Genomic DNA, 10,554 nt, shown 5'->3' on the forward strand with positions numbered 1-10,554 from the left:
GCATACTTACATGAGCATGAAAAGGGAGGACACACGCTACAGCATGGATGGGCTGAGATGGCTCATAGGGAGTGAAAGACACAAACCACAAAAGGACCAAAGCTGTTCAAGTCTACTTCTCTGAGGTACTTTGAACCGTCAGATTCGTTGAGAAATAGGACGGTGATGGCCAGGGGCTCAGAGGAGGGAGAGAAAGATTAGCATAAGTGGAAATAGGGCTGCAGCTATAAGGGGTTCTGTGGGATGGTGTATTGTTTAATGACATCAAACTGTGTACTTAAAGTGGTTATGATGGCACATTGTATGCTATGTGGATCTCATGCAGGTTTCTCTGTCTAGCTCTGGCTGTCCTGGAACTCACTATGTAGATCAGGCCGGCCTCAAGCTCACAGAGATCCTCCTGCCCATGCCTCTTGAGTGTTGGTTTTAAAGACATATGCCACCATACCTACCCTATAACTTACACATGTAAACACTGTGAGTTTGCTGACAACTTCTGATTTCCATCTCCAGTCCAAACCTTCAGAGGTATATTTTCTTTGGTATTTATTTTCTTTTATTTGCATCTGAGTATTTTGCCTGCATGCCTGTATGTGCATCTGAAGGTTTAAGATCCCCTGGAACGGATGGTTGTGAGCCACTACGAGGGTACTGGAAACAGTACTTGGGTCCTCCAGAAGAGCAGCCGGTGCTCGGGTGCTTTTAACCCTTTGCTATCTCTCCAGCCCCAATCATGACATTCTGAACACATTCACTCATGGAGGCATCAGTCAATGACCCCAAGCTTTTTGCTCTTGGCAGGGACCGTTCCTTCTCTAAGGCGTAAATGCAAGCACCTGAAGGGGCACGCCCTGTGGAGAGAACTCAGAGCGTCCTCCTAGATGCTCTGCTGCTCACTCACGCCACTTCTACTCCATGAATGTGCAGTTCCCATCCAGAAAGGCTATTTCTTATCTACTGTTATTGGGGGAATAACTGTGTTGAGAAACCATGGAACTTCTGCAGCGTGTTGCGTAAGAGTTAACCTTTCCCCCTCTTTCGTCTTTAGCTCTGACTTCTGTTTTCATATACTGTAGCTGCCTGGCAAAGAACACACTGAATGCTCCCAGATTTCTGAGAGGGGCTAAGTCATAACAATCTTGAAGAGTCGTAATTATCTTTGTTTTTTTAAGGCTATAGTTTTTCAAAACATTGTGTTCTTGGGCCGGAGAGATGAGTCAGTGTGGTTAGGAGCACTTGCTGCTCTTGGAGAGGACTCATGTTCAGCTCCCAACACCCACATGATAGCTTAAAACCGTCCATACCTCCAGCTTCGGGAGATCCAATGTCCTCTTCTGATGTCCTCCAGTACCAGGCACACATGTGGAGCACATCCATATGTGTAGGCAAATATTCCTACACATCACAATAAAATGAATCAAAGAAATTTTAAAAACAATATATTCTTATAAGTGCAAAAAGTGTTATCACAGAAAGTTTGGCATAAAAAATAAAATAACAATTACGGTTCCATCAAGAAATAAAAATCAGAAATATTTTATATCCTCATTTATCTGTATATCTATAATAATCATAATGTGATTTTATACAGTATATGCTTTTAAAGTTTGATGTGATACTCCCTGATTGAGGGTAACCAGGCAGCCTGACTTTTGTCTCTCAGTTAAAATGCATAAGTGCATTTGGAAATGATGCTTGGCATTTGGTTGTTGCTTCTTCTCATTTGTATCCTAACTAAATCATGGATGAATCTGGCATGTACCAGCTTCTGTTTTCTTTAGATTTTCTTTCAAACTTGTCATCACCCTTCCCCCCCTGCTTGGCCATCATTTCTAAAAACACACAGGTAACTGAACAGCCAACCATCGTTGGTACTAGTCAACCTTTATCAAAACCTTTCCCCGGGAACAGACCCTTTGCATCCTAACACAGTCTGACCCATAGGACCCAAGCAACAAGTACGTCTCAATGAATGATGCCTTCTGCTTGCAATGATCACAACAGCCTTCCCATCCATCGTTTGAACTGAACGGGTAACAGTGGCTCAAAAATATTAAATGGAAAGTTCAAGTGGCACATAGTTTTAAGAATGACATGCCATTATGAGTAACGCAATGGGATTTGTGCTACTTTGTTCTGCTTGGGGACACCGAATGAATCGTTCCATTGGTCAGCGGAGAGAGACAGACTAAGAAATACAGATTCTACCTCTGTCCTCCACGGGTACATATGGTGTGTCCACATGCACACACCACACACACACACACGCATGCACACACCACACACACACACGCATGCACATACACACACACAGCATTAGCTGAACAATAGTAACAGGGTGACAGTATTGGCTGTGATTGTGGCAATGTTAACATATTTATTTCATTAAGCTGGGCAGTAGTGGCACACGCCTTTAATCTCAGCACTCAGGAAGTAGAGTCAGGAGGATCTCTGTGAGTTCAAGGCCAGCCTGGTCTACAGAGGGAGTTCCAGGACAGCCAGGGCTGTTACACAGAGAAACCCTGTCTCAATCAATCAATCAATCAATAATTTTATTAAACCCTTCTGTCAGTTGGCTAGAACCTAGAGGTCTTATCAGATACAGCAACAAATAACAGACAAAGAACAAGAGGAATTTTGTCTTTAGAGAATGGGCATGAGAGAATGAAATTAAGAGCAACAGTCTACCTTAGTGATTGCCAACTCCAGAATCTGAATCTGGGAGCAAGTGGAGATGGGGTGAAAAAATACAGTGAAGTAGAAAAGCCAAACACATGAAGGAAATACTGCCTGCAGAGACAATGGAAAAGAACAGTGGTAGAGCTTGGGGACGTGATGTTCACAGCACGTCCTTCATGACGTTTCTGTTGGGAACATTTGCTTGGGTATAACATGACGAGAGTTCATTTTATGGAGTGGAAACATGGGGAGACGTGCTCTCAGCAGGCTAGAAGTATGAGGCGCCTGGTCTCATCTGCAGACAGAGGCTGTCACCCACATAGCACGGAGTGAGCATGCCAATGGTTTTTCTGGTTGCTGCTGAGAAGCCCTGGCAAGCTGTGCTCCTAGCCTCATATTCCTACATCCTCAGGCTTGTCTCTCTTGCCCACCATGGAGGGAGGGGGCAGAGAAAATCCCCTCTGCACAAAGGAATTATTAAAGCCACCTGAGACTCATAGGAATAACTATCAAAACTGGTTCATCGGTATTCATCCACAGGGTTTCATCTCTTGATAATCGTTGGAGGTCATGAGTCACAGGAGGAAACTTCAGGACAGGGACATGGTTATCTCGGAAAATGACAACCTGCACTGCTGGAGCTTTAAATATAGGTAGGCCATGTTAACAAAACAAGAGGAAGAAAGGGGAACTGCGCTAAAGCTCTAAAATGCGCTTATATCAAAGGAAGACAATGATGAACTGACGGAATTTTCTTGCAATTTGACAGACGTCGTATGCTTAGGTACCAGTGGGATGCACCACAGCCAACAGATGAACTGGGGTTAGCGAAGATCCTAGGCAGGGCTTCCTGAGGAAGCCAAGGGTACATTCTGGGTACGGATATGGTGGTTAAACACAGGCGCATTTTAGCAGTCACAGGTGAGAGCATCCAGGTAATGGCAGCCTATACGGACGAAGCATCTGGCTAGGATGTTATGGGCACACATAGCAGGTAGGGTTTATATTTCTCCCTTTTCTCCTTGTTTGCAAACTAGGGCTAAGTCGACCTCAGTGACAACTGTGAAGAGCAGCCATGGAAACAACCAGCCACAAGAAAAGCCAACTGCAAGCCATAGGTTTCTAGTTTGAGAATCCAAAAACCAAAAAGATCCAGCACTCCAAAAATTTTTGAGCTCTGATGTAATGTCACAAGTGCACAACTCCACGCCTGACCTCATATGGTAGGTCATAGCCAAAATGCAGGTGCAGTAAATATATAAATATATAAATATAAAATTATCTTCATGCTATGAGTTTATATAGAAGAAATATAAGTGGATTTTGTTACTTGGCCATCTTTGCCAAAATATCTTATTCTGTATATACAATTTTTTTTCAATCCAAACATCAGCTAGGTGGTGGTGATGTACACTTTAATCCCAGCACTAGGGAGGCAGAGGCAGGGGGAGTCTCTGTGAGTTCAAGGCCAGCCTGGTCTACACAGTGAGTTCCAGGACAGCCAGAACTATATAGTGAGACCCTGTTACTTTGCATTGAGTGCTGGGATTAAAAAGAGCTACTAGGAAAAATCCTATCTTAAAAAACCAAAACCAACCAACCAAGAAACAAACCCAAACTCAAAAATACATCAAGTCCAAGTTTTTTGTTTTGTTTTATTTTGTTTGTTTTTTTCGAAACAAGGTTTCTCTGCAGCTTTTGGAGCCTGTCCTGGAACTCACTTGGTAGATCAGGCTGGCCTCGAACTCACAGAGATCCCCCTGCCTCTGCCTCTCTATTGCTGGGATTAAAGGTGTGCGCCACCACCGCCAGGCTCAAGTTCAAGAATTTCAAGTCAGGAACACTCACTGTGTGGCAGTGTTTCAGCTGCCACTGCTTTCCACAGTCTACACGGATGTCAGAGGACAGCATGTGAGAATCTTATCTGTCTGTGCACCATGATCTCAGGGACTGAACCCAGGTTAGGCTTGACAACAAGCCCCCTTTCCCGCAGAGCCACATCTCTGGAACCGATAGTTACCCTTCCGATGTATGCTAAACTAAGAATGTCATCAAACGCTTTAATGGTAAGGGGCTTGACAGGTGTCATCTAAAATCAGTAGGGTGTGTACTACACCTCAGGGAAAGTGTGACCCGGGCGAGCAGGTTCTACGGTACAGTCAGCAGTGTTCTCAGTGTAGCATTGAGGAGAAAGAAAGACGCATAAAGACATGTGCAGACTTGGGCAGAAGCAACACTTACACATTGGAAATCTTAAAATACTTTTAGCAATGAAGTCTCAGCCGGGCAAAATTCAATATTGTCTTTTTAAGGAGTATTAGAAGCACAACGCTTTTACAAATGCCAAGAAGCGAGCGTTAGAGAGGAGATGCCATTACTTTGTGACAGAAAATTCTCTCCTCTGCTCCTGCCTTGGTGCTAGCATGCAAGCCATAAATCCCCACAACTTCTAAGGTTTTCATTTGTGACTTTCCAGGGCTACTTTCTAATGTTAAAAACTCTCAGTGAAAGGACTGTTCTACCCAGACACACAAAGGAGTTTAATTTTTAATTCGTGCTTTCCTTTTAACAAAAATCTTGCCCACACCCAGAATTTCTGTCACTTCTATCCAAGTGTGCAGACAGACTTCCATCTAGCCCTGTCCTGGCAAAATTATTGACTCCATCATACAAGTGGCAGCTTCTAGAATGGCTTCCTTGGGGTTTCAACCCCGTTTCAAATAAGCAATCCCAACAATCCCCTAATGCCTTCATCAAACATTGGTCTACTGAGAAATAAGGTTAGCTGTTCACTAGCAGGTCTGGCGAGTTCTGTGGCAGTCCATTGCTGTTAATCCTTTTATTTTAAAAAGGGTTCATTGTCCACCCCCCCTCCCGCCCCTTAACAACAACTGAAGCTTCCCATTGCAGGTAGCCCTCTCTTCCCCCTCCCTACTAAGGTTCTTCTAGAAATGCAAATGTTTCATAGAGCTCCAGAGTTACTTAAGTGCGGTGGAGACTAAGGAGGAGGAGCCGGCTGGGTCTCCCGCGGTTACCTCTGAGGAAAAACTGCCGCCTCCACCCTGCATCTGCACCCGCAACTCCTGCAAGTTCTCATTAGAAGGCTGGTACTCACTTTTATCCCAGGAGAAGTTAAGAAACACTTATACCCGCAGTGTGCCTCTGACAATCGTGAATTCCGGCGCAGCCTTCCTGGAAACACAGCGTTTCTCCTCAACAGCTTTGGTTTCCGGAAGTGGGAATGGGAAAGGAAAAGCCCTCGCCGGCTCTGAACGTGCTTGTGTAACTCTATCACTGGACACGCCCCTTCGGCGGCTGCGGCTGCGGCCGGCCGGGAAAGCTATGCTGGGAACTGTGGTACTCAGGCTGGCACCTTCTGCCAGAAAAACCCCAACTTCTTTCTTCAGTGCAAATAAACATACTAACACACGTGCCTCTGGGACACCTGGTTCTCTGCGCTCTAACTCTGAGACCGGTCACAGAAATGGGACTATGAGGGCCTGCCTTTTGATGATGTCAACACAGTATTCATGATACTCCATTGGCCGTCTCTTCTTTCACTCTATTCTGCCCTCGTCCAAATAAGGAGTTTTCCTGCAGTTTCACCAGAGAGGGAACTTGTCTGCCAACTGGTTTGTCCTTCAATGAAGCCAATGAGTCACGAATTTGCGACTCAGGTTTTGACAAAAGCATATCAAAAATGCACGAGAAGATGATAAAAAAAGTTTACCAAAAATATATTTTGTTGAAAAAGATTAAAAGGTCAGCAATATTTTAACTTTCCCAAGCCTTTCTGGGCCTGCTTTGGTGAAAGGGTTTAGCGTGAATAAAGAATGGATTCTATTAATAGCAACATGCTGTGATTGGGTAAAACGTTTGGCACACAAACCCCCAAAATGGGAATGTGAATGGATCCATACCTGGGCAACAAACGCTATGGCCAGTTGGATAGATTCCAACTCTTCTAGTAGAAGGAAAGTAGAATCAAACAGCCAAAAGTTAGGTTGCCTAAAAACTATCTTATGATGGACAATAATTCTTCACATATGGCTTCAGAAGTTGTTTAAGCAGCCAGGCAATGGTGATGCACACTTTTAACCCCAATACTCCTGAGGCAGAGTTCAGGGGATTTCCGTGAGTTCAAGGCCAGCCTGGTCTATTTGATGAGTTCCAGGAGAGCCAGGGCTGTGTAATGAGACACTGTCTTGAAAAAGAAAAAGCAGACAAACAGAAAAAGAAGTTGCTCAAGCCAAGTACATAGAATTGCTATAACAAAACTTTCTATCTATTTATTTAAACTGAGTTTCCTATTTTATGTATTCACTTTCATGAAATGTTGCCTTATTGTAACCATATGTAATGTGTTTCTGTTAACTAATTTTTAAATGCCATAAATCTCATTGAGAAATGTACTCTTAAATAGCACTCTATTATTTAATATTCATCAAATATGTAACTTTGTATTTGTCTTTTAAATCATCTACAAAACAAAAATACAGTTATTTTAAGTATTGCAAAATATATGTCTTAAAATGTTTATTCCATAGTGTTTGTAGCAAAAAAGAGAAATAATTTTAATATAGATATTTCCATTGTATATGAATGACGAAAACTTAAAGGTATATAGTTTTCTATTACAAGAAAAATCTATGAAGGAAATGAAATGGAAATAGAAACTTAGAGAGATAAAAGAATAAAATAAAAAATTTTCCAATCGTTGCTTTTCCAATGACTTCATGCCTTTGTAGAGAGATGTTAGGGGGATCCAAATCATTTGCTATATAATTTTGTTTGGTCTTTAAAAGAATCTGCATGGGGGGGGCTGGAGAGATGGCTCAGAGGTTAAGAGCACTGACTGCTCTTCCAGAGGTCCTGAGTTCAATTCCCAGCAACCACATGGTGGCTTACAGCCATTTATAATGAGACCTGGCGCCCCCTTCTGGCTTGCAGGCACACGTGGAAGGAATGCTATACACATAATATAATAAAAATAAATAAATAAATAAATATTTTTAAAAAAAAAAAAAAACGAATCTGCATGGGCCTGGTAGCTCACACCTTCAATTTCAGGACTGACTGGAGAGTATCTGTGAGTTCAAGGCCAGCATGATAGCTTGGTATACAGAGGGAATCCTAGGCCAATGAGGGCTGCACAGGGAGACTTTGTCTCAAGAAGAGGGGTAGAAATGAAAGAAGAATATGTAGAGCTTGGTTTAGGAAAACCACACAGAAATCTTTTGCAGTTATTTAAAGTTATAATAAAAGATGAGCATCAACTTCAGTATTTGTTACTTTTTCATAGACCCCCTGTTTGGAGACAGGCGAGTTTTTAAAAAATGTCAGGAATTATTTGAGCAGGAGTGAAATTTTAGTGCCTAAAAGAAGGCAATGGACACACGGAACTATGAGAAGACGCTGACAGGGAGAAGAAGCCAGCGGTTGAGTCATTCGTCTTTGTAGAGTCTGGACAAAGGCCACATCTATCTCTGATCAGGATTCCTGGCGAAATTCTCAGAGCCATAGAAAGATGAGATGTGATATCCTATTTTTAATCAGAGTGTGGGTTCCAGAAAGCTTTCCAGGATAACAGTTTCACGAAGAAATTTAAAAGCGAAAGCCTCATTTTCTGTAAATATCTGAGGTGGGCACTATAAAGCAAGTACATTATAATATATTTAGAAAAACTGGCTACCCCACCATGCTCATCTAGGTTTTATAATTTTGAGTATAAAATGCTGAAGCAAGCTGATGTTACTCGTTCATTTGTATTGCATGATAGAAGTGTCAGGTTTGTACCAAGTGCTGCCTCGGAGCTGGGGTGCTGACAGGGCACACAAGCAATTGCCCTCAAGGACCCACGGTGGCAGGTGAGTAGAGGATAGGCCTGAGAATTGGCTGGGTATGTGGGCAGGAGTAGGCATGCACAATTAGCGCTTTGTGCTTCGTCATAATTAGTATGCACGTTTGTCTCGAAAAACACTGGCAAATCTTGGAAAACCTTCAGGTTTATTATCATAAACAAATAAATTTTAGAAATAAAAGTTGGAGTAGGAAGGCTGGATTGTGGGATATGGTAGGAATCAAGAAACAAGAATTCTAAAGCTATTGTGATATTCTAGACATAACTGAGGGCTGGGCTCAATTTAACCTTGATAATGGAGGGAACAAACAGGCTTGAGAAGATAAGCAAATAGGAGTAGATGACTTAGAGATGATAAAAAAAAAAAAGAACCAGCATTAGAAATGAGCAAGGAGATTGACAGGAGAGATAGACACACGGTAAAATAGAGACGACACTAGGAAGTAGATGACTGTTCTTTCTCCTCCAACTCTTTGTTCTGAAGATTAAATCCAGTGCTTGACACAATCACCAGACTATAAATCAGGATTTATGGAGAAAAAGAGGGATTTGATCTACAAAGAAGTTGGGAAGAAAATGTCCAAAAATGGCAGTAAAGAAGAAACAAAATTATGTACCGCAAATCATACAAAACCAGTGACATTCTATGTAGCTCCTCTTCAAAAGGGATTTGGTTGAGGATTTCAACAAGGTGACATCAGACTCAGCCAGGGTCGTGCACTTGATACCAGTCCTGCCTGAAGGCTGGGTAGCCAGGAAAGGTGATGGCAGACATATTCCTGGAGAAGTAGTTGAGAGCTCTTACCTGGATCAGCAGGCAGCAGAAAGAGACATTAAGACTGACTTGGGCTTCTAAAGCCCCAAAGCCCACCCCTAGTGATACACTTCTTCCATCAAGGTCACACCTATCCAACAAGGCCACCCTCCTTATCCTTCTGAAATAGTGCCACTCCCTGATGACCAAGCATTCAAACATATGAGCCCATGTAGATCATTCTTATTCACACCACCACATTCCACTCCCTAGAGGCCTGTAGCCACATCGTAATGCAAAAATACATCCAGTCCAACTTCAAAAAAGTCCCTGTAGTCTATGATGGTCTCAACACTGTTTAAAAGCACTAACCCGTTGTATAATCAAAATTAAAAAAAAGCAGACCACATACTTCTAACATGCAATGGCATGGGGCACACATCACCGTTCCAAAACCAGGGGAGAGGAGCATAGTGAGGAAATACTGGACTAAAGCAAGACCAAAACCTGCAGGACAAACCCCGAACTCTGCATTGCTGTGTCTAAGGTTAAAGCTTTTCAACTTTGTTGACTGCCGCGTACTTCTCGCTCTCTCTCGGACTGGTTCCACACTGGGTCTGAAGCTCTCTTTGGCAGATACTTCATAACTGTGGCATCCCCAACATCTTGGGGTCTCCAGCACAATCCAGGCATCGTCTTCACACAATGGCCTCTCTGGGCTTCCACTCAGGGACTCCCCAACACACATCTAGCCTCAGCGGTTTTCCTTAGCCACAGAGGGAGATTCCACCACCCCTTTTCTCATATTCTCGACTCTAAGAACAGAACCACCTGGCTAATGCGCCAAAAAGCTAAGGATAACTAGGAATTATACGGAACCTATATCATGGGGGTTGGCAGTGATGATGGGCAGACCGTAACAATGAGACATTAACTGACTAGCCTTGACAAAATTTTATTTAATTTTAAAACAGGAATAGAAATTTTGCATTTCAAATTGTTGAAGGATTGATAGACATTTGCTGGTTTGTGGGCGTTTGATGTTATTTTCAAACTAAATACTAAGTCACATTACGACGGGGGGGACACCCCTTCCTTTCGTATTAAGAACATACAGGATACTGCTTGCTTTGGTTTTGGCTTAGTAAATGATTCCGGCCTGGCTCTTGGAGTAGCCACTTCCCTAAAGAGCTCAGCTCAGTTTCAGTGTTCTTCCTATGAACCCCACGTCACTCAATGCCTTTGGCTCAGTCAAGGGAGG

At 42.8% G+C, this 10,554-nt stretch overlaps 1 protein-coding gene across 7 annotated transcripts in view; it reads right to left on the reverse strand.

The window, feature by feature from the left end:
* The window catches only part of Alpk1 (alpha kinase 1), a 94,428-nt gene extending 88,355 nt beyond the window's left edge, over positions 1-6,073 (reverse strand). For 2 of the 7 annotated variants that reach the window (XM_050141966.1, XM_050141896.1), the window contains exon 1: positions 5,795-6,049. The gene's annotated coding sequence lies outside the window, so the exon portion shown is untranslated. Of the gene's footprint in view, positions 1-1,304; positions 1,396-5,794 lie in introns of all 7 variants that reach the window. The other 5 variants (XM_050141823.1, XM_050142036.1, XM_050141762.1 and 2 more) reach the window with 5 other exon arrangements.
* Positions 6,074-10,554: the final 4,481 nt, after the last annotated feature.

This window comes from Alexandromys fortis, unplaced genomic scaffold (assembly GCF_014885135.2).
Source record: "Alexandromys fortis isolate MF-2015 unplaced genomic scaffold, M_Fortis_MF-2015_v1.1 scaffold_19, whole genome shotgun sequence".
In the NCBI taxonomy this organism is placed as follows: Eukaryota; Metazoa; Chordata; class Mammalia; order Rodentia; family Cricetidae; genus Alexandromys; species Alexandromys fortis.